The sequence below is a fragment of the Vulpes lagopus genome, chromosome 3, assembly GCF_018345385.1.
Source record: "Vulpes lagopus strain Blue_001 chromosome 3, ASM1834538v1, whole genome shotgun sequence".
Classification (NCBI taxonomy): Eukaryota; Metazoa; Chordata; class Mammalia; order Carnivora; family Canidae; genus Vulpes; species Vulpes lagopus.
This window is the reverse complement of record NC_054826.1, coordinates 163678998-163704117: the sequence shown is the minus strand read 5'-3', so window position 1 is coordinate 163704117 and position 25120 is coordinate 163678998. Positions and strand designations below refer to the sequence as shown.

General features: G+C 40.4%; 1 long non-coding RNA gene across 21 annotated transcripts in view; it reads left to right on the top strand.

Annotated features, from left to right (window-relative positions):
- The window catches only part of LOC121486507, a 160471-nt gene that overhangs the window by 131546 nt on the left and 3805 nt on the right, over positions 1–25120 (top strand). For 5 of the 21 annotated variants that reach the window (XR_005986664.1, XR_005986658.1, XR_005986659.1 and 2 more), the window contains 4 exons: positions 8540–8700; positions 9610–10456; positions 11528–11618; positions 14753–23888. This is a non-coding gene — a long non-coding RNA (uncharacterized LOC121486507). Of the gene's footprint in view, positions 1–705; positions 905–8539; positions 8701–9609; positions 10457–11527; positions 11619–12343; positions 12627–14752; positions 23889–25120 lie in introns of those variants that run through there. The other 16 variants (XR_005986667.1, XR_005986654.1, XR_005986668.1 and 13 more) reach the window with 13 other exon arrangements.

Here is a 25120-nt window from a genome sequence, read left to right as displayed (position 1 = left end):
ACCCTGCTATCCCTGCTATACAACTGTAGCTTCAAGACAGCCCTCAGCCTCCCCCTCCTCACTGTTTGCTGCTCTTCGGTAGACATTTTGGGGCTGCTATCTCCCTTTCTACCCTTTCCTCTGCTCATGCCCTATAGTCGCCCTCCCCAATGCTGCAGATTTTACGTTTATCTTCATAGAATGTTCCATATCTGCACCCCCTCTCCTCTCACCAGCTTTGAGTAATTATAAGTTTATTCTTAGGAAACACCTTCCCTCCTATTAGAAATTCTTCAGAGCACAATTGTGGAGATAAGACTGACCTCTCAAGTTTTATGATTAGAACCACAATGTTTCCATGTTGATAAATTATAGATACAGCAAGGCAGTTTCTTTTCCCACCAGGATTTCTGTCTGGGAATACTAAAACTGCCAAACAGTGCGAGAGACAGACAACGCTATCATTTTTTCTTGGTTGAATTTTCCACATCAGGGATATGTGCCAGCAGAGGTTGAAATAAGAACATTAATTTTATTTTAAACTAAGGAAATACAAAAAGCAAGATCTTAGTGTTATGTAGAGAATATATTATTGTTAGGGACAGCTCTGGTGAGTCATTAACTGAGTCATTTCAGTTTGTTGATTTTGTAGACACACAAGTTCAAAGATCGGGTAATGCCCATCAAGTTTGATGAGACACTAATGACGGTTACCCTTCTGGCGATCCTACTGCTGAACTTACTAAGAGTCACAAAGAATCTGCCACTGAACCTCTCTGAGGGCCTGGTGGGTGCCCCTGGTAGGAAAACCAGGAGAGAAGGGACTGTCTGCTGGATGGATAATGATTAGAACTGACTAACTTTTAGAAGGAATAGATCAACAACAACATTTTGCCTCTTCAGATTACCAGGCAATAGATTTCCGGTGAGTAACATTTTCTGAGAATCTCTTGCCCTAGAACTGTAAAAAGAAGCTTAAAAGAAAATCCCACAAAAATTAACGTGTGCCACTAGAGGAGATTTCAGGGCGGTAGTGGTCACCATTATAAACAACAACAGCCACAACAACAATAATAATTGCAACAGTGTGTGGAACAGACAACATATGTATAATGGCAGTATAAAACAGGCAATATCAGAGAAAGTACAGAGCCAATGATGGTGGCTAAGAATTATTTAGCACCTAATGAATGTTTTACGCTTATCTATTCATACAGCAAACTAAGAAAATAATAAGCAAATAGCATAAGCTGAAGTTTGAAACAATGGCTTCGGGATGCGTGATTTTAAAAACTGTACTATATCATTCTGTTCTATATAATATAATACAATATAATATGATCCATCACAGCATAACATGATATGGCTCCTGCACATTGTATTGTAGTTGTCTGTGGACCTGTTCCTATGTATATTTTCACCAATTTGTAAGCTCCATACGAATGGGGACTGAGTCTGTTTGGCTTACCATGGAGTTCCCAGAAGCTAACCTCGTGCTACGTACATAAATGTCCAAAAAACGTCCAAAGAAGTATTTACTGAATGACCAGTGTCAACCAGAAAGACTGAAACAAATTAGGCCCTTTTGGACTTAAATACCAAAGCAGGAAGTGGATATAACACCATTGTGCATCTTTCCTTCGAGAAACTCACATCCCCCCTCATTTTCTACTATCATAGGCCGTAGTATTACAGAGCAAGGTTAACGAGGATATTGCCAATGGCAGGCAGAAGGCAGTGGACTCAGATGAGAAACAAGAGAAGAGTTTTCTCAAAAGCTTTTACTTTTACTTCAGTTTCTGAAAAGCCTTGAGATATAACTCGGCATGACAGGAATCCCAGAATCCTGAAAATGTGCTCCATTTTAACGACAATTTTATTTACAAGAGAGTATAATCAACTAGACTGAACCATGAAGTACAAATGCCCCTTGGACCTTAGTCTTCCATACTCTTCTCCTAAAGAAAAAGTTGTTTCATCCAGGTTAGAACAACAAACAGGTTATTTATTTACAGGCTTTGTGTCTAGGACACCACTGTGGGAGGTCTGCAAGAGGCCCATCATCACCCAGAAGTTCCAAGATCTTACCAGTCCATGGGCATGAATGAGGTCAATTTTATCGATACCCAGGCCCTTCATTTCTAAGCTCATGTAGTAATTTTGGTACTTTTCAAAGTTCCACCATCCCACAAATATTTTGGGAAACCCAGAAGAGTTTTTTTTTCCCTAATTCTGTATATTAGTGTGTCTGTTACACCATTTCATTTTTGCTTCTACTAAAGTCACTAAGGCTTCTGCTGATTCATCCTAGTTCTGAAGCTTCTGAATCTTTATGGCACTATAAAATTTGGCAGTCTCCTACAGGCACAAAATATTCACATACAAGGTTAGCAGAGGTTGTTTGGGTCTTGAAATGTTAAGCTATTTAGGGAGAGATCCGCTTTCTCTTCACATTCATGATTCTTTATCTCCATGGAGTATATATGGCCACCAGGGCAGCCAGATTGGGGTGAAATTTTATCATTTGCCACCTCACTATGTCTTTACTGTCATGTAACCCCCAAACCCTTTCATGAAATTGCCATTCTAGATTCCTTTTTCCCTCGGTATGAATTCTTTCTCAGGGGGGTTGACATATTTCTGTGCCATCTGGCAACCTCACTTTCTCCCTCTCCCAATCCAATCCAAAAAAAATATGTCTGTGTATATAAATCTGAATTATTCTCACTATGTTGTAGATCAACCCCCATATAAATCAGTGAATACAAATAACGTGTAGGATGCCATCTAGTTCCATATGACAGTCATGTCTGACTGTGAGCCTTGGCTCAACTGTGACCTCATCAGCTTCTGTAATCAGTTTTGTTCCTAAGTCCCAAGATACGTCTATTGGTGGCCAGATACTCCCTAGAGATCATACCCACATATTCATTGGAACCCTCCCTTTTTTTGGAAGTGAGGAGACGTATTCAAGGACTGTATTAGTCAGGTTTCTCATACATATACAAATATATACGTATGTGTGTGTGTGTGTGGAATTGGCTCATGCACTATGAAGCCTGAGAAGTCCCAGGATATGTGGTTGGCAAACTGGAGACTCAGAAGAGCCAATGGTGTGCTTACAATCTAAGTGCCAGCTGATCTGAGGTCCAGAAAGACCCAATGTTTCAATTTGAATCGTAAGCCAGGAAAAAAACTAATATTTCAGCTTGAAGACAGGAAGGCATTTCCTCCTACTCAAAAGAAGGTCAGCCTTTTTGTTACATTCAATCCTTCAACTGATTAGATGAGGCTCACCTACATTAGGGAGAGCAATCTGCTTTATTCAGCCTACAGATTCAAATGTTTATCTCATCCAAAACACCGTCATGGACACTATCTAAATGTTTGACCTAGCATCTGGGCACCCATGGCCCAGTCCAATTGATACACATAGTGAACAATCACAGGGACCTTAGGAGCACATACTTCTGTGTTCCTTTCTCAAACTGGTTGGTTGACAGTATGAAACCGTAGAAAGGACCAAGTGCTGATTTTCTCTGAAAGAGGTTGTATTCTTTAGGTCAAAATTAGGCTACAAATGACAGAGAACTGAAAATAGTAGCTAGTTAAGACATGCACATATTTCTTACTCACATAAATGTCCCGGGAGGCGACCTTGGTTTGGGTTATGATGCTGCATATTAGGGGCCACTTGAGGCTTCTCCTCACTTTGTGATCCACTGTTGTCGTTCGGACTTCATGTAGAAGAAGGTGACCTTCACATTCTAAGCAGTGAGATGGAGAAAAGAACAGCATATTGCCTTTTGTGGAAGGTTCCTGAAAGCTTTTACACTTTACTTGTGTCCCACCAACCAGAAACTGGTGACTACACTCGACTGTAAGGGAGATACAAATATGTAGTCTTTATTCTGATGAGCAGTGAGCATATCTCATGATCAGGAGTTCTATGACTTCACAAAAAAGCAATGGGATAGATATTGGAGAGAAGCAATCCTAGTACTGATTTTAAGGACCAACCTGATGTCCAATTCCTTGGGAAGTAGCGTATTTTCCATAATTAGAGGAATTTTAGCTATAGCTTAGGGGCTTTAACAAATTCAAGCAGACCAGAAACCTTGGCTTATAGAAGAGACTGCAGATGAGCGTATGGCAACTCTGAGCTCTTCATGCGAGGTCCTCACATTACAGAAAGTGTGCGGGGAACATAAACACTCTAACACCGCAAAGTACATGGGTGGCTTGGAAGAGAAAACAAACCGGTTTCTGATATTGAGAGAAGGAATCAGGAAGATATTCATGCTACAGAAATGAAAATAAATAAAATTAGAGAATTGGGATACAACTGCTCAAGGATGAACAAATGGGGAAAAAAAATGCCTTTGCACAGCTATCTTAGCAACCTAAAAAAAAAAATTTAAAAAAACCTTGTTTTTTTAAAAAATTTACAATGCAAACGACTCAACCCAGCTTTGAAGAAACAAAAACCCAAGGAACAGACAGAAATTCCTCACAAGAGATTTATGCTATGAAATGACTTAAGAATAAAATTAAATAAAACAAGAAATCAAAGAGACGCTAGAACAGCAGAATGAGATCAGAAGGGAAGTTGCACGCTACAGGACACAAAGCAAGGATCAAAATAATATCACTCGCAACTACCAACGATGCCAGACTCCAACGAAGCAAATATCAGTTATTAATGATATATTTGCACTACAATAAATGAATGCAAATGATTCGAGGTTAGACCTCTGAATGCATTGCCATTTCAAAAACACACACCCCCCAAAAGTTTTGGGGCTGCCGCATCGTGTATATGGTTGGATTGAGGAGAGGTCGTTACAGTTACCCACACAAAGGCTTCTTAGTAAATTCGGTTCCTTTTCTTTCTCTCTCTCTCTCTCTTTTTTTTTTTAATCATCCAAGACTGAAGGAACAAGTATGGAGTGTGAAAATAACATGCAGCATTTGACATTTTAAAATTTGTTTTCCACTAGTTCATACAAAGGACAGGGATCCCTGGCTGGCTCAGCGGTTGAGCACCTGCTTTTGGCCCAGGGCGTGATCCTGGAGACCCGGGATCGAGTCCCACGTCGGGCTCCCTGCATGAGGCCTGCTTCTCCCTCTGCCTGTGTCTCTGCCTCTCTCTCTCTGTGTCTCTCATGAATAAATTAATAAAATCTTAAAAACAAACAAATTACAAACAAACAAACAAACAAAACCCAAAGAACAGCCTGCTCCAGTGCTAGTCTGAGGTGTGGACCACAACAAGAGCTCAGGGAGGCGGGCGCCCCGCACGGGCTAGACAGTTGGTAATTTCCTCAACCCTCCTGGTACCATTTGTTTCTCCCACTCCCTCCTCCGCTGCTTTCCTTGAGATCCCTACAGAAGTCAGGGAAGACAGACACACGCGTGCGCCTTCGAGAAGTGGTCTAAATTTTTCTACTTGCATGAAACTATATTTATCTAAACTAAAACTTGGCTTGGAAAGGTATTTGTATTATGGCTAGGTCTGTTTGTCTACATTTCTTTAATTTATGCAGTATATGTTAATTACTTTTTTAACGTGGAAATATTTTGACATTGCTTTTTCTCATTTCTTTGACTTCTTGAATAATTCTCTCGTGAGTCTGCCTCTGAAGCACATCTGCTCTCTGGGCTTCCAGCCTTATTATTTAGAGTAGACATCCTTCAGCCCTGGTGCTCAAGCCTCTTGTTCTCGAAATCTTAAAACATTTTGAGCAAATTGGAATATTATTATGGAGGTGACTTTAGGCAATCTCATTTCTGAAGGTTAATTCTGGATAATCACCCTCCTCGAGACATTCCGGAAAAAAAAAAAAAAAAAAAAAAAGTAGAGCTACCCATTGAGACTAATCACATTTAGGCTCATTCATGTTCTAAGAACAAAACAAGGTACTTAGTTCTGAGCCGAGGCAGGTCATTCAACAAAATTGGATCCATCTGACCCTCTCAGAAGCTCCATAATGTGTTTTACCTGTTGTCAGAGGAGGATCAGAAAGATGCAATTGCTCTTTACATGAGGGGAAGCATCGTGCGAACTCAGCTCCGACGCTCCTTACCTGCTCCACTCTTGCAAGCGAAGGAATGTCCCTGGGGAGGGAGACGTGCGGTCGTGGGCTTGGGGAATGGGGCCTCCACCTAAGTATCCACAAGCCCTGTGAAAGCACCTGCGGCCACCTGGAGGGTGCCCACCCCCAGCCGGGTCCCGTCCCTGTCCCCGTGCGCTGCACACCTGGCTCTCCCCATCCCTGTCCTTTCCTGGCGAAGCATCACTCTTAATGGACCACTTAGGGGACTCAAGACAAGACCAACTGGTAGTTCAGAAAGGCCCTCGCCCACTGATCACTTTTCCACACAGCTGATACATTTTTATGTTTTGTTTATTTTTCTTAAAGCTGGTATTTCTGCTCCGTGTCGTTACAGTTCCTAGCAGGAGCGCTCACAGGGACGATCGGGCAGCCTCCGGCCCTCGCTGGTGCTGGTGTCTGGCCCACCGAGATATCGAGGCAAGAGACTGGGCCGGCCCGGCAGGCTTTTCTCGGGGTGTACTGGGGAAGCCTTGGCCATAGCTGTGAGATCTTAAAAAGTATTTTCCGAGACATCTATCTTATACAGACAAGACTATTTTAAATTGGACTCATTAAATCATTTGTTGTCACAGCCAACAGCCGGGTGGAGGCTAGTTAACAAATGAAAAATGAGCCTTTCTAACTTGTTTACTTTATATGGATGCTTTCTTTATTTCGCTTTTTCCCCCCTCTGGTAGCACACCGACTTCGGGGATCTTGTTACAGTGCCGCCTGACAAAAATTAAAGATGTGAAGGCTGAAAATACTAGAGACGTGACGCCCCAGTTCCCATAAAATCCTGGTGAAGTGGTTCCTACTGATGGCGATACCCGGGGCCTGTCTTCTAGTTCGAGGGAGGGAGCCAATTAAAACCTCATTTACTTTGGTGAAAGGTAACACGGAATTACTTGAGAAACGCAGAATTCTTGGCACGGAAAGAAAAAAAAAAATGATGATGATCCTAAATTCATGGCTGAGTTTTTCCTTGGAGCCCCGGTTCTGCGAGCTCCAGATTGTCTTCTGCAGCGTACCTTTGTTAATTTATTCGCTCCTTCATTCACTCACTCACTCATTCATTCATTCCGTTGTTCATCAGTCTGCTTCTAAATGCCCCGGTGTATGGGAGGCGGGAGGCGTCCTTTACAAGTTCACTGGCAGGTAGTGTTTTTCTTCGCTGTTTGGTGTGAAAATTTATTTCATTTCAGTTTATAAAATATTCTCTTCTTGGTTGATATTTAAAAAAATTTTTTTTTCTCCTACTGTTGCTTTCTTAGCTGGGCTGTATATTCTTTTGGTTTCATTTTTCATCGAGAAGTCCTTGTTAAGGTTTCCTCACCTTTGTTTGCACCCACTGGCTTTCCCGGGGTGAGTCGCCAAGTGTTAAGCAAAGTACAATGGTCTTTTCTGATGAGCCCTGTGCAGTGCTTTGTATCTTAGGGTTTACAGCAGAAACATGTTGTTGATGAGAAAGAACTTTGGGAACAGGTAGGTCAAAGTTTGCATTTCACTTCCATCAATTCTCTCCCTTGGAAAATGGAGACGACAGACATGTTACAGGTTAAACGAAGGAGAAAACGAACTGCCACATAGAGTTCTTTGCACATAGTAGATGCTCAATAAATGCCTCATCTATTCAGAAAACTTAAACAACAAACAAAACAAAATTCTTTTGAATTCTCAAGTGGTGTCTAATTTTCGGCTCGGTGTCTTCCAGAGGTCCCTTTAGCTCTTCAGCTCTCTCCTTTGTGATGAATGATTAGATTCAACTGAATTTTATGCAAATATTTGTATTTGTAAAAGAGTTCAAATCAAATCCTCGAGGTCAGTTTAGACTTTTGAGGTGATCGGTATTACTTGAGAATTGGGTCCTTACTAATATTTACAATAAAACTCAATTTAGGGTTACTTACAGCTCCATTACCATGATACGGATTGCTTTTTTTCCAGGTCACTAATACTAACGTTCAATAAGCACAAATCTCACAGCCTAGAGAGAGCAACTGAAAATAGTCCTAGAATTTAACTTCTCCCTATTTGTCATTGCTCCGCTCTGCGGCCTGGTGGTCAGTTTGCAGAATATTACAGAAAACACATTTGAAGTAATTCCTTGAGCTATTGTACTTCCTTCAAATGTCCCATTAACTCATATAGCCTACATTTTATTCATTGAGCCGTTCCCCTCATTTTCCAAAAATTTTATCGTCCTTAACTTCCTTTGCTATTTCTCTGGTTTCCAGGCTTACAGAAAACCATTCCAGGCCGAGGAGCAGCGGGTAGAAAGGCCCTGAGAGTGGAGCGGGCCTGGCATTTCTGAGGCAGGAAGTCAGGGTTAGCATTTCTGGGGCGAAGGCGGACGACGGAGAGCGTGGCAGGAACCGATGCTGAAGAGGGGGGTGGGAGTCAGGTCCTGTGGGGCCTGGCCAGGTGTGGTAAGGTGTTCACGGTTTTTTTCTGTCCTCCTAAAGGCCATCAAAAGAGACTGGAGTGTTTCCAGCAGCAGAGGGGATTGATCTGATTTGTGCTTGGAGAAGATCATTTGGGCTGTTGTCTGGAGCCCAGAGGAGGATGGTGAGGTCATAAGCACTGAGGCTGGGAAACCAGTTGGGAGCCGACTGTTGCGGTCCAGGTGAGTAGTGACGGTTGCTTGGACTAGGGTTTTAAGAACCAAGCTACAAGACATTGTCAGATCTGGGGAAGGTTTGGGGGACAGTGCCAATAGGACTTGTTGGTGTGTTGATGTGAGAAGTGATGGCAAGAGTGGTGCCATGGTGGGTGCAGCACCTGAGAGGCGCAAAGCCCCAGAACGGTTGTCACCACACAGTACTGTCATCCCTGCATGTCCCTGTGTGCTCTCCTGAGGAGCCTGGGAGACCCTTGAAAAGCCGTGACCCTTCCTACTCATCTTTGGATTATCACAGCCGTGACCTAGGTCCCGTCCAGTAAGTGTTTGTGGAACGAATGGAAGACATAGAGGTAAATGTAAAATTATTCGACTTGAGAGAATAACAGCTGCTGTGTTACAAACCACAGGGCACGTGGGGTGCTGTAAGAATAAAGGATGCGGCTTCTTGGCAACGCATGTATAGGATGACATGATTCACACCAGCAAATTTATAGTCCAGAAAGAAACCAGAATGTTTACAGGTGAAAAGCAAGTATAAAATACATTTATGGTTGGAAAAATAGACATTTTCTTCTTTGGATGATAAAAGTTCAAAAAACAGATAAGAACTAGGTCCTTCTTTAATTGCTTCAAAGAAAACATAACTACTTTAAGCTGTTATTCGTGATGTTAGCGAGACGTCTGTATCAATTAGAAAACTTTGGGATACAACCACTGAAGTCCAAACCCCAGCAGTCGAAGGTACAGAGAATACTTATCAACTCATATGACAAAAACCAAAAAAAAAAAAACAAAACAGAAACAAACCGAAACCGGCATAAGGCCTACCTTGGGAAGTCACTTCAACAGGGTTTACATGATGTTGCCAGGGGTTCCTTTCCCTTATTTTATATCTTTGCTCTTTACTTTTAGCTTTATTCCCAAATGGTTACAGGATGGCGGCGTCAGCTCACATCTTCTGATTTTCAGTGAGGAAGAGAGACCCGCAACAGTGGAACAAACGTCCTGAGCTTGGCTCTCACGGGTTCACATTTGGACATGCGCCCTAAGCCGGTCTGTGTGGCATAAAAGAAATGGTTCCTCGAAGGACCTTGGAATACTATTGGGAAGAAGGAATAGAAAATGGCAGAATGAATATCGTCCGTCAAGTTTTAAGCACTTGTGTGTGGCTTCAAGACACTCGTTTTTGTTTGTTTGAGTCGACGGTACTTAGAGGTACAGTAGGCTTTCAGCTTCACCAATGGAGAGACCTTGCATTGTCTTTGTGTCCCTGGGACTTCATGCCATAAAGCACGCTCTCCACAATACTTGTTGGGTGAATGAGTGAACATGAGACGTCCCTGAAGTTCGTAGAAATCGTTGCCGGACTTTGCTATCGACTTGTGCAATCAAGCAAAATAAGGATTTCCGTGTATGCGCATAAATGGTTTGGGGGAAATGGTCAACGATGGTCAAACTAATGCAAAGAGGAAATTGTTAGACTCCATTAAAGCATCCTGAAAAGGTTTTACAAGTTGAGATCTTGGCCTGCATTTTAAAATTTGGATTCTTTTTGATCTCTTTCACCTTTTAGGTATAAAATAAACACCATATTTCCTCTGGCATTTCAGAGAACTGAACTTGATAATTCTGGCGGCGCTATTTTGCTCTTTCGAGACATTCAACAGCAAGCACATATGTGTCTGACTAAATGTCACTGTGCTTAAGATTTCTATAATTTGGATTTAGAAGCTGGCGAAGGAGAAGGAAGACAGGACTTGTAAGTTTTTTATTACCCTGTCCCACGATGTTTCTTTGTTCATTTGATTCTAATGATTCCAACAGGAGTTGAAACAAAAGCTGAAGGATTGGCCTACCATGGGTTAATTACTTAGTAAAAGGGCTATTTCTTGAGTCTGATGGTGGGGAATGGGTCAGAAAAGACTAATTAGACAGGCTTCAAGTTCTAGGGAAATGCTAGTGGAACAGGTGAAAATAAACTGGTGATAATTGAGGGGCTAATTATCCTCCACCTAGCAATTGGCCACCAGGTGTTCTGTAGCACATAAAAGAAGGGACTGACAGAGCAACGGAGGCTTTTTTTTTTTTCCAGGAGAAATGAGGAGAGGGAGAGAAAAAACACACACACACACACACACACAAAACCCCAGAGGAATTCGAAGTCTGTAAAACGGTGTTTCTTGTATTTTCCACTTGTTCTTTCCTGCCGCCTTGGTAGAAAACTGGACCAGGGATATGTGCTTGTGTTTTATTTGTTTTTAAAGAGCAAGTGTCCCCTCTAGTCTGTATACTCATGAAGAATTTTGGTGTTGGGGGAACCTGGGGGACTCAGCGGTTTAGCACCTGCCTTCAGCCCAGGGCGTGACCCCGGGATCCCGGGATCGAGTCCCACATCAGCTCCCTGCAGGGAGCCTGCTTCTCCCTCGGCCTGTGTCTCTGCCTCTCACTCTGGGTCTCTCATAAGTAAATAAAAAAATCTAAAAAAAAAAAAAAAAAAAAAGAATTTCGGTGTTGGGTATACATCTACATCTATCCTTATAATTAAGACTATGCTGACGATCTCCACGGTGCATTTGGAAAGGCCGGGGTGAGAAGCAATGAAAGCCCACCGGTCGGAATTGTCGTGAGCGTGGCGTCGTGATCGCACACCTCCTCTCACACGTGATGATGAGTTCCTAGACTGTATCTACTGGTAGAGGGGGCTGTTACCAAGATATCCCGTGAAGGATCTTTCGACTCCCTTTTTCTGTCCTAATCTGTCGTTTGGCTAAAGATCAGCACTCAGAGTTCAGTAGCCACACGGGACTGTCTTCGGTGTTATGTCTTACAGGTAACGCGGATACCTGGGATTAAGGATCACTCAGCAGGAACGTGACATCCCATTCCGAAGCATGTCCGCAGGCCAGGATGGCAGGACAGAGGTGGGAAACGTTTTTTTAAATGGCAAGAGTGAAACGCAGGCCGTGGGGAGGATCAAGCTCAGACATATCTGCCTCTCGTCCACCGGCTCTGACTGCGCAGCCTTGCACGGGACGGGCTCCTTCCGTGGCCTGGGGTGGAGACAGCACTGCCTCTCGGCCACTTGGCCCCGATCACTGACCGCCTGCCCTTCCAGGCCGTGTGCGCTCCACGGGGGTGGGGGGAGCTCCCTGTAGTGAGGGTGCTCTAGGCTGCAGGGTAAACGGCTGCTTTGAGGACTCAAGCTGCCCCCCACCCCGTAGTTGCCATTTCCCTTGGAAAGCAGAGCAGTTTAAGGGCGACTTGGCAACCAGGTTTGAACCATAGCTCCACCACGTACTAGGGCTGTGACTGAGCAAAGACCTTAAATTTGCTGAGTTTTGCTTTTTCTCATCTGTAAAATACAAGTAATAATGACAAACTTGCAGGGAACCTGTTAGGATTAAATAAGATGTGAAATGCCTTTTGCACCATTTAGGGTCCACCTGGAAAAACCAAACTGCCCTGTGGTGTGCAAACCCCATGAGTGTATCGTACGGGAAACTGGATGCAGAGAACGTGTGACCCATGTAATAGAATAGCTCAAAAGACAAGCAGAGAATGGTCAGGCACCTCGTGGTTAGCAGCAGACTTGCCGAGAGGCTGGAAGGAGGGGGGACCGGGAACTCGGGGATTATGTTGGTTTCAGGGAGCCCCACTGCACCCACATGTCTCCGCGGAGGACACGCCGGCAGCGCTGCTCTCGGAAACAGAGAGAGGAGGAGAAACATCTCACCCTCCAGCCTCCATCCCTTGCATCCCATTAGCTGAACTCATCCAGAAGCTGCCAGACACGGGGGCCAGCCCGAGAAATACAGCAGCCTGCTGGACCCAACTCCCCTGGGATCTACAGGGACTGGTGGGAAGGCAAAGAGTGGCTCAGGGAGTAATAGTGCAACGACTGCTGCCCTTGGCGTGTCTCCTGGCACATGGTTAGTACTTGGTTGGGGAGTCAGGGGATCCACGTCTTTCCACTCCCTTGGGTCCACAGGTCTTGTAGTTCTCTTTCTCCTCTCTTTCTTCCTTACTCCAATCTTTGAAAGGTCCCTTAGAGCCTCTGAGAGGTTAGGGAAGAAACATCAGCCTCTGCCTCGGGCCTGTATTCTCTCTCATGTTTCTTCCTTGGAATCCCTTTCTTTATCTTCATTTTCTTTTTCCTCTGAGAGAAAATAATTTATTCTTTAGATGAATGCAGGAAATGAGGATTTTTCTACAGGCCTCTCACTTCTTGCCCCCAAGGGGAACCTTCCAGATCCCAAATTGTCATCCTAAGTCCAGGGATCTTAATTTACCTTAAAAGCATACATTCAATGTATTTAGTCATATCAGGTGCTAGAAAAGCCTACCACAACCGACTTTGGTAAATGCAGCTCTTCGGAACAATAGCCCTGCCTGATTAAAGGAAGACCAGTTCTTAAATAGCACCTGGAAAATCAAGCAGCTTTATCCTTGATCCCTGGCTACACTTATTAGAGAGTTCTTCACAGACGTGTGTGTCTCATCTCCCTGCCGTTGGCAGGCCATCAAAACCGCGAGCACTTGATGAGGAGATGGATGAGGAGACTGGAAACAATACAAAAATACACATGTCCTTACAGTAAACCTGGGTTTGGTGGAGAAACAGGAAGGAAGGAAGATGGAGAGACAAAAGGAGCAAGGCCAGATTCCCTTCATGCTCTGGCTGCTGTCAATGATTGTCCTGAATGAAGGAATATTGAATTGTTTTCAGCATCTTCTGAATGAGGAGGCCATATACCTTCTGAAAGATTTTGAACCAAAAGAAAGAAACCCAAAAAGGTTAAAGATTTGACTTATTGAGAAGTAAGCCTCAGTGACGTGAGTAATTAATCTACTGTGGGCTACTCAGGCCTTGTTTTATACCATTCGAATGAGACATTACAGTATAGCAAAGCCTGCTTTTTCCTTTTTCTTTTTAAAGTTAAGTTGCCCCACATAGAGTCTTCAAAGGCTTATCACTTTCTAAAAGCTGAACGAAGGACCAGATAACATTTGTATTATAAAATAGATGACTTTTTCATTTTTCTGTGTTTAATATGTATGTAGAAATTAGACGTTAAAGATCAGAGTAGAGACTACAATCGCCTTTTTCTTCTATTGTGAAAGTACCTGTCTAAGAAGTCCCCACACTTAGAGCGAGGCATTAGGAGAAGCATCTGTGGAGCAGGGAGTCATGGGGATGAAAGGTTATAGATAAGAGAACTCTGAGTGTGGATTTTAATCCAATTGGGAAGCTGTCAGCGGCATAATTAGAAGAATAAGCTGCGTAGGGACCATGCAGAATGCAGCCGCTAAACCACAACCTATGACAATTTAGAAAATCCATCTTCTTTAGCCTTAAAATAAAAGCTTTCCCCACTTCAAGGACTGTCTGGAGAGTATGTCTTCTGGAAACTCTGCACGAAGACCGATGTAAGATTGCCGAGAGAAGAATACAACATATTTCATTGGGGATACTTTTCCAAATTAGAATAGTGCTTCCCCCACAGTTTTTTTTTTTTTTTTTTTTTTAATCTTGTTAACTCCTCAGTGGTTTGACGTTCTTGATTTTGTGTGGCTTATGTGTTCCTATTCTTTGAAAAGATACTTAGCCGAAGTCTAAATTCGTCAGGAAGAAAAGTCAGGAAGGTCTGACTTAGCGCCCGTAGCCACCAATTCCCAACAGAAGAGAGAGGTGACTAAATCAGCCGAGTACTGTGCGGAAGCTTCTGGACAGGCCAAAGGATCTATTACCCGGAAAACCAGCACGTGTCCGAGTAGAGAGAAGGGTGAGGAAAAGGGATTAGAGATTCTAAGCCAAAGTAGTAAATTATATGAGCACTATAAGCTTTCGGGGGGGGACGCCTGATGTTTTCATTAGTTAAGTGTCGTTATTCTTGGCAAGTAGCAAAAATTCGCTCAAGCTAGTGAGACAAAATAATCGAGATATTAATTTGTGATTTGTGGTTGTCCTTCAACCTCTTCTTTCCTCATTTCAAATTGATGGCCAGACATTTTTTTTAAATGTAGTTATTTTCCACTCTTATTTTTTTTTTTCCAGCTTCACCGAGATACAATTGATGTACGTCGCTGTCTGAATTTCAGGCCTCTTGCATGAAGATTTGACTTACACATATTGCGACCTGATCACCACAGTTAAGTTTCACTAATATCCGTCATCTCATATAGACACACTAAAAATAAACGGAGGAGGGGAGAAAAAAATCATTTTCTCCTTGTGATGAGAACTGTTAGGATTTCCTCTCTGAACACCTCCTCTGTGTATCAGACCGCGGGGCTCACCCTAGCCATCATGCTATACGCGGCATCTCCAGGATTTATTTATCTTATAACTGGGAGCTTGTATCTTTTGACCACCTTCTTCCAATTTCCTCTCCCTTTCCCCCACCGCTGGTCACCACACATCTGATCTTCTTTTCTATAAGTTTTATGAGTTTGCTGTTTTGTTTTAGATTCCACCTACAAGTCACGTCATAGAGTATTTGTCCTTCTCTGGCTATTTCACTTAGCATAAGGCCCTCAAGGTCCATCCATGTTTGATCACAAATGGTGCATTTTCCTCACCTTTTTATGGCTGAATTATATCCTTTTTTTTTTTTTTCTATTGTCTATTTATACCACCACTTCTTTATTCTCATTCATCGATGGACACTTGGGTGCTTCCATGGCTTGGCTACGACACATTGCCGGATCTCCAGGCTCTTTATATTTCACGGGTTCAGGGTCATTTGCAGGATGCAGACCAGAAGTTGCTTGAAGGCTTTAGCTCTTTCTGTCCTTTGTGAAAGTTTACACTCTTTGAACACATTATGTAAGGAAGGAGAGAAAAAGAAATGCTCTTAAGAGAGTTTAGAAGGGAGAAGAGGAGTTCAAGAACGAGAGGTTTTTTCCCTCTCCTATTATGGTGAGAGAATAGCTTTTGTGGGTCGTGTTGGTAGCAGAGTCTTGCTCAGTGCTCGTGGCAGTGACCTCAGAAGGGGCATAACCTCAGAGGGGATGGAACTGTGGCCACTGCTGGAGCCTAGACCGAAGGCACAAGATCCTCCAGCTTCATTAGAGTTTCACACTCGCTAAGCTGGGCAAGAAAGCAGCCGAGCCTTCAAACCCAAGGAGACCTTGAGGGCTGAGATAACATGTATTTTAGCATTAATTCCTGCTGACTAACGGCCACTTGGTGAGGGAGACTTCCTGAAGCACTGATGTTGCCCAAACCCCTGGAATCTTTGAGTGGACGTGAGAGTAGGAGCAAAAGCAAATGAGCTGATACTCTGGCCGGCATGGTAGGATGAGGACGGGAGATGAATTTAAGCAGACTTAGAAAAGTAAATAAAATGTGATATTTTTCATAGTTTATGGACCGACATATAGACCCGCTATACTTCGGTGGAAGTGAAACATTTACCTTAAGGATAAGAGTATATTGTAATCCTTGCTTCCGTCCCCAAACCTACCTCTGCCTTGCTTACCGTACTCTAGCTGAGCTGATTAGTCCTCAAGCTGCCCTCCTCCTTTATCCCTGAGGATCTTTGTGTTTTAACTTCCTTTTGCCTGAAAAATGCTCCTTCAAATATTTGCATGACTGGCTTCTCCTCACCTTTCAGATCTTGCTTGAAATGTCATTTCCTAGGAGAGGTTATCCCTGGTCATGCTAATGAAAAGATCCTTCTCTCACAGCCACTTCTATCACAAAGTGGTTATTCTCACTTACCCTACTTTGTATTCCTTCTTCGGAATTATCATAAACCAGTTAGATAGGTAGAGTGATTGATGATAGATAGATAGATAGATAGATAGATAGATAGATAGATAGATGATAGATAGATAGATGAAAAGGATATTATTTTTCTAGACCCGCCATGCCAAACACCACAGACTGAGTGCCTTAACAGCAGAAATTTATTTTCTCACAGTTCTGGAGGCCTGAAATCCAAAATCAAGGTGTTGGCAGGCTTAATTTCTTCCGAGGCTTCTCTTCTTGGCTGGCAGATGGCCTCTGTCTTGCTATATCCTCATGGTCTTTTCTCTGTGTGTATCTGTGTCTTAATTTCCTTTTTCTTGTGGGGACACAGGACATACTGGATTAGTCATTGGCCTACCCATACAATCCAATTTTCCTTAATTACCCTTTTAAAGGCCCCCAAACATAGTGACATTCGGAGGTAGTAAGGACTGGAACTTCAACACATGAATTTTGATGGGATGCAATTCAGCCCATGATAGATAGATAGATAGATAGATAGATAGATAGATAGATAGATAGATGGATGATAGAATCTCAGTAACTTCTGCTGGGAGAGACACTCATCTGGCCGTGGGCCTAAGGGAAGAGGTCTGGGATCCTTCTACTTGCCTTTCCCACCTTTAGGGATACCTGGCATCTCTAATTCCTAAGCCTTATGATGCTAATGGCATGAAATCAGTCTGTGTCTTCTGAGCTCCTCTCATCCCCCCTCCTTTACTTCTTTCCTCTACTACTCACTTAAGAAAACATAAAAAACTCAAATCACATTCAGTGACTAGTCATACAGCTACTTCTTGCCGTCTGAAACATTGTTGGCATTTTTTACTCTCTGTTGTCTTTTCTCTTATTCACTTTATCATTTGATTTTATACATTTTTTTCCTTTCTTTATAATCATTCTAGGAGGATTTCATGATGGTGTGGAGATAATCTGCGGATGCAATGCTTTGTGGTTAATTTAGTCTAGAATCTGCTATGTTATTTTTAGTTTTGTTTAATAAGACATTAAGGTCCTAAAACCTCGTTCTAAATACTAAATCCTGATGGATTCCTTATTATTAATTGTGCAAAAGTTCTATCCCTAGTGATCAATGTGTTTATTTTTACAGGATTAATTACATAGAAGGAGTATTATCCAGGAAATTATCAACATTATATCTAACATTGGTTCTCATTACTATGGATTTGGTGAAATTTTTATGTATAAACCTGGGTCGATACCTAACAAAATGATACCACATCACACAATAACACTCAGAAAAGATAATCTGGCCCAAGGCAGCTTTTGGTTTCGGTTCTTATTACTTGCCTAGACAAACTCTGTGTAGAGTCCAACCGGATTAGCAGCTTGTTCTTCAAACATGCCTCACAGATTTCAACCTGTGTGTATTTGTTTGGTGTATTTCTTCCTTTTTAGATGATTTTAAGTGATAATTCATCTTCATTTGTTAAAATCCTTTCCATTTTTCAAAGCCCACCTCAAAAGTCATCTTTTTTGAGGCTCCTAACTAGATGTTTTCTCTCTCTTTTGGATTTAATATTTCTATTCCTCTTCTGGCCCTTACTTGATTGTAGTCAAATTGTGAGTATATTATTCTTACTGCACTAAAAGCATCTAGAACATAAAGTTTCGGTCAATTCCTCATGAGTGCCTATGGAACTACATTTCATTTAGCAAGAGCTCAATAAAATTTGTTGATTTGAATTAAATTCCTAGGTCACAGTGACCTTAGTGGATAACTAATGGGAAATATGAACTTATTTAAATACTAATCTCTATGAAATAATTAGAAAGCTAAATCTGCTTTTAATACTGTTCTGCATCCTCCTGCCAAATTCAAACCCAACCAAAGCATTGTAAATCCAAAATCATACTTAATTTTTGTGTTACATAGGTAATGTGGGGGATTTGTTTTTTTTTTCTTTCTTTTTTCTTTCTTTCTTTCTTTCTTTCTTTCTTTCTTTCTTTCTTTCCTTTTTTTTTTTTTGCATTTATAAAGATTAAAGGATAGTCTTGAAAACTGATTACATAGACTCATAAGAAAAGGTTTTAGGACAAATTTAATAAAGACCTGTCGGTCTGTTAAGTACAAAAAGACTCCAGGAGTATCTTTGGCTATTATTAGAATAACAGAAAATGAAGAAGATGTCTGTTTAGGAGATATTCCTGCTAAAGCAGAATTGAGAGCAGAGAGCAGTAGTTTAAGAAGGGAAGAGAGCAGAACTAAGCAGATGATACATCTAGTAGTTTTTCCCCAAGAGGTTTTGAGTATAAAGAAGTGGCACTACCAATGTACTAAAAGCCCTTCAGGGAATCATGAAGCTTCAGTGCATTGATCTGTGCCACGGAATAGGAAATTCAGAGGAGTGAAGATAGGTTGGCCTCAATAATTTCAGAAGAGTTTGACTTCCTTGAAACCAACACACATTTCAATATAACAAACAGTATAACTTTTCAACGTTGTACAGCATTACTGAGTGATAACCAAGGATTTCCTCATCTTGTTTGTTCCACGGCTGGGTCATCACAGCAAAAATAGAGCAACGTTTTTTTCCCTGCATACTGTACATGCGACCAGGCAGTAGTATGGCACACACACACACACACACACACAATGAGAATACAAGAATATAGAGGATTAGGTGTTTTTAAGAATCGAGCAAAAGGAGTAGCTAACCGGCTAGTACTTTGCCACATTATATCTACTCGGTAAGGGAGTAATAAGGTTAATGCCTCAAATCTGGTCAATGGTGAGTAAGTATTAATTGACAGTTATAAGCCGATCGGAAAGAAGTAACAGAAGTAATAAAAAAAAATACCTTTTTTCTATATTGCGAAAGTTGGCAAATCATGATGCCAAAATAAATCCACAGCATGTTAGAACAGGTTATAACATCAAAAAAAACCCTCGTAGTTCCTTGTTATGCATAGGGGGGGCTAGTGCACAGATTTCTGAACTCCTTTAGTCCTGTGCAAAGCTAATTAGTGGAAAAGCCAGGACTAGAATTCCAGCCACCTCTTCTTTGGGTTCACTTATGCTTTTTCTACTCATCGCAGTGCCAAAGACAAACCCTATTTATTGAACGATATATGCAACAACTATTCTGATCATTTACCATAAAGCATTTTGAAGCCTTAATTTCTTAAAAATCAGGACAATTTATAACATTCTTTAATTATCTTTGTGTGTGGTGATGCATATTTATCTCTCACTAAAAGGAGTAGCTGATAACCAAATGCCTTCATTCATTCATTCATTCATTCACTTGACCAACATTTACTGTGGTCCTCCCATGGATTAGTCTCACCCAAATCTATTGTTTCAGTTCATTGACAATATCCTTACCAATGATGAGTTTTTGATGCAAACAAGCACATTCAGAGAGTTTAAGGGGAAATAAAAAGGGTTTATAAGGCACATTATTTAAGACCTTTTCATTGGGCGCTCAACCTATTTTCTTCCCTGGCTATAAACAATTCCTTTAACCTCAGTCAGTCATTTGTAAACCAATGCCCTTAATTCCAGAACTGTTGAGAATATAGATGCGTCATTGCACTTTCAGTCTTTTATGTGGTAAGTGTGGAGCACAGTCATTTTGTTATGAATAAGGATACAGGGAAACGAGATCGGTCTATTATAATAGATGGGATCTACTGGTTTTTAGGAAATAATGTCCTAAATATAATGTTATATAAAAATGAAATAATCTTAATGGCTATTTAACTCTCTCGCTGGAACTTGGTTATTGGGCAGCAGTCAGGAGCTTTTGGGGGGCATTCGCAGTGGATTTCTTTTTATAGCTTTCATGATTATTAGGCAAAAGCATGTCATGAGAATAGTAAAGCCATGCCTTTTGCTTTCTGAGCAGGTCTCTGTAAGCAATTTAATATGGTTCACCGAGAGAGGGTATGGTAGCTAGTCCATGTTAAGCCTAAACAAACTGCAGTAGAAATTGAAATGGTTGTTCCTGGCTCAATTCATGCCCCTGGATTAAACTGAAATATTACCCATGTCATGTAGGGATATTGAAGAGAGTTGTAATTCTGTTGGTTTCAACTAGGTACTGCCAGCAGTAACTGCCTTATGAAAAACAGTGGAAATACATTTCCCGAAGAATTATTAGTAAAAGGTGAAACTCCAACAAGAAGTGCAATTCAAAATAGTAATAAAATAAAGAATAAGGAAAATTATTTGCTATCTACAAGAGTAAAATTATGGAAAGCTGTCATCAGTGAAATTACCCTCCTCATAGAATTACAGAATTGTTTAGATTTCTTTTACTGCTGCTGTTGAGTAAGCCGAGTTTACATTGTTTCCAGAGATACACACATTATATTATTTATTTCCATAACTGGTAAAATTCCAGCATCATAAATAACTTTCCCACGGCCTGTGTGGTTTTATTTAGTGTGTACATATTAATGCCTTAAATTACATTTCTATAGCACACTCAATGAGCATACTAATAAAATCACAGCCGCTTCAATGACCTTGAGACTGAACCTCAGTCCTTCACCTACAGAATTTTAAAAACACAGACATGGAGGAGGCAGCGGGAAGATGCATAAGTAATTGCGGATTCAAAGCATATGTTTATCTCTGGGAGTATTTGCTCCTCAAATGTTGTTAATATTTAAATATACATTTTCGGAAAGCAGCCATTCTTAATAATAACTCTTGCAACCAACCTAAAATTTTGCAGGCTGCCAATCTTCCAGTTAGACCCCTTCACTGTGCTGCTCCGTCTAATAGTAATTGTCAATTGGAGAATCCCTCTAGTCACCAACGCACTTTGCAGATATTCACCCCGAAAACTCATGGAACTCCCCTGCGATGTAGTTCTCTCCCTTCCTAAAGAAGGGACAACTGAGGGTGAGTGACTTGTCCTATAACTGCGTAGGAGAGCGAAGGACAGGACCGGGGTTAAGATTCTGGGGCCAGCAACAGCTAAGATCAACAATCTGGTCTCGGCAAAGCCATTTTTGGATGTGGGCTCCCTAATGGAAAGTGAAATCTAGAGACACGAAGATATTAAAGACTATTTAGTTAAGTGGATTTGTACTTTGCCGGGTAGATTTCTGTTTCCCTAATTCAGAAGGTTGGGATTACAATAAAAAGTAAAATGGGACCAACAAAAACTCTAATGTAATGAATGATAAGCTTTAGAAATCCTGTTACAACCTGGGGTACTCCCAAAGCTCACTCCCATTCAACCCTCAGAAAATTCTTGAAAAGAACGTCTTCTCTGAGAATATTCCTATCGAGGACATTTAGGGAAGGGCAATATAGATTTTGTGGTTATCCGGTAAACTAAGCATTATCCCCAGTATCCGATCGTCCCCTTCTTTTAGCGCTAATGTTACCATCACAGTTAAAAAAAAGTAAGCAGACGAAAAGGTATTTTTTGGATGGTTGGTTTTATACCATGTGCTGTTCTGAGGAAAAACCAAACTGAGAAAAGTATATTTTTATTTTTATTTTTTATTTTTATTTTTTTGAGAAAAGTATATATATATATTTTTTGAGAAAAGTATATTTTTAGAAATTATTTACATTCTACAGGATATCTCTACCTTCTACAATAAAATATTTTTATTAAAAATTAGATCAATTTGTTTTTCTGATGAAGGTAGTGTCTACACTTATAAAACTGTTCACACCAATGTCATTGAACACTATGAAAACCAGAAAATTAAGGTTTGGTTACAATTTACATAAAGCCAGAGGAGATGATAGAAATCTAAAAACAAAAACAAACAGAGAAATCTGTCCATTAGGATAAGACTAGAGGAAGTAGAAAAAAAAAGAGAGACATGGCTAATTACTATTCTGGGCAATTATTAGTGTACTCTACTTCCTAGAAAATTCTAAACCATAAGCTCACTGAATATTTTAGACCTAGAAGGATAGCAAGACAGATTATCCTTTAATATGATGTTTTCATTTAATACTGCATTTCCTTGATTCTAAGACCCACATTTTTTTTTCTTATTTTAACATCAGTGAAATTGAAATGCATCCTAAAATCAAAAGTATCTTATTATTGCTGTTGGCTAATGTTTCCAAATTTCTCATAAGTATTCATCCTTGGAATTCATTAACGAAAAACCAGAATTTAGGGGACTTATCAGGACTTCCCTGAACTGTATATTCTGCATTTTTCCTAACACACTGTTTATGTGTTTTACATAATAATGAGTGGCCACAGTAATAAAAAATGAATCATTTTTCCATGATAGGGTTATAGTGAGAATTTCAGAGGTTTCCTATTAAAAAGCAACGAATGAGTGAATGTGTGGTTTGTCAATATCATGAATCAATATGTTGTAATAACCCATAAATCTCTACCTGATATAGACATTATAATAGGACACATTTATGAAGTCGAATAAAAGTCACTTAATGAAAGATTGTGCCAAGTATTTAATATTAGAAGTTATTACTCTTAAAAGGAAAATGTAAAGTACAAAACATTAATTGACTCATCTGAAAATCTTGATCTTTGTTTCACAACAAATATTCCAGGTGTTCAAAACATTTCTTCCATTTTGCACTGATGTTGATTTGATTGAATTAAGAGTTTATCCAAAGCAGCCTCAACTTCTGCAAGTTTGTTAAGGTATGTGCTGCTTCATAGAAACTCTTTAGCAGCAACAACCACAACAGTATAAAACTATTTTTTCAACTTGCCTTGATTGCGATGTTGAAGTCAATGTTGCTTTTGCTATTTCTTTTTTATTTTTTTATTTTTATTTTTTTGCTTTTGCTAGTACATATTTTAGATCAGTTTCCAGTGTCGTTTCGCAGTGTTCCACAACAACATTCTCATCTTCTTTCTGTTACATTTCTTTTGTTAAAATATTTGCAAAGAAGCGTACTGATGGCAAATATCCAAACACTACAAGATGCCAGTGGATACTGCGGGGAAGTATTAGAATAGCATAACATTCGGATTTCCCAGCAAAATGAACAGTACTACAGATGTTCATAGGTCGATCTTGCTGATTCAAGGACTCAAATTTGTTAATTCATGGAACACCCACTCATGAAATTCATGTGAATATGCAGTGCTCACACTTCTTAATAATTATTTCATTGGCGAGAATGGCTTACTATGAGCTGCAGAAAGGACTACGAACTCACAACTGCGAGCAGGAATGATTGATTAGTATAATTATTAAGCTTTAATTTTCACAGGAAAATTATAACATTTTTTCCTGTTTTCTCTTTTGATTTTTTTTTTTTTCACAAGATTTTGGATTCGGAAACACATATAAATTTCCTAAGGAATGTCTACATGCAAATACAACTGTCAACGAGACAGCACGTAGGACATAGAGTTGTTTACGGTGTCCTGTGCTTTTGTAAAGAGCAGGATAATCGGAATCAGAATTTACAGAACGAGTGCCAGCAGTCTAGAGGAAAATTCCAGAGGTAATAGTACAACACTTTGGGAACTCTTCCTCTAAACTAACTGGTTTTAAGGGAAATGTAGAGAAGGGGAGTTCCTAAAGGAAACTAGTTCTACATAATTGCTGCAAAGCCTTCTTAAAAGTCCAGCACTGAAGGCTTTAGTTCTCTCAGGATTCTTTTTCTTTCAACTGCTGCATCAACCATAATCTTGATGGCACACAAGATGTGATAGTGTAGGGAAGAAAGCCCATCAAATGACTCAGAGTCAAGAACTGATTCCAAAGAATTGGAATCTGAAAGTGAATATATTTCAGAAGAACTTCAACCAATTTATTTTGCTTTTTTTATATAGGCGTATAATAAATGATTGTAAGCTATGTGTAATTAAGCCTGAGGACTCTTTCCATGAATATTAAATAGAGTTTCAAAGAAATTATTTTCTAAAAGTGTAATTGGTAGTCTTTTTTTTTCTTTATTGGTACATAAAATAATAATACATGTTATAATCAATGATATATCAGATTTATTGAAAACAACATAGATGTGGGAACTGAGACTGAGAGATTACATGACTCCCCAAACATACTTGATGTTTTAATAAATGTATATACATATATAAATATATGTACATACTTTATACACATGAATATGTGTACATATATACATATATATGTGTATATATATAAATATATGTACATACTTACATATGTAAGTCTAACAGTTTAAGGCCTAACTATATTGATACACATAGATCAAGTACGTTAATTTTAACTCTTAAATAGTATTTTATCCCACGAATATCTCACAGTTTACCAAATCTCCTACTGATGAGCTTTTCCAATGTTTATTATCAACAATGCTGCAATAAGCATTTATATTAATTAACAGGACATTAGGAGCTCTGGTGACAAATCCGCCAATGTGTGATGGCTCAGACATGATAGGACTTCATTCCTAGCTCACATACAGACCAAAATGCACATTCTAGATTGGTGATGGCTTTCCTCCAGGTAGGAGGGCCTCGGTCCTTCCATCTTAAGACTCCACTCTTTCATCATATGGCTTCCAAAGTCTCTGCTTGTTTGCTTCAAGCCAGTGGAAGAAGAAGAAGCATGGGGATTATGTGCGGCTGTTTTTCATGAGGCAGGTCTGGATGTGTTGTGCATTGATTCTGCTCACCTGTTGCTAGATTTCAGCTGCAGGGCCACAACTAATGATAAGGAGGTTAGAAAATATAGTCTAACTGTATGCCT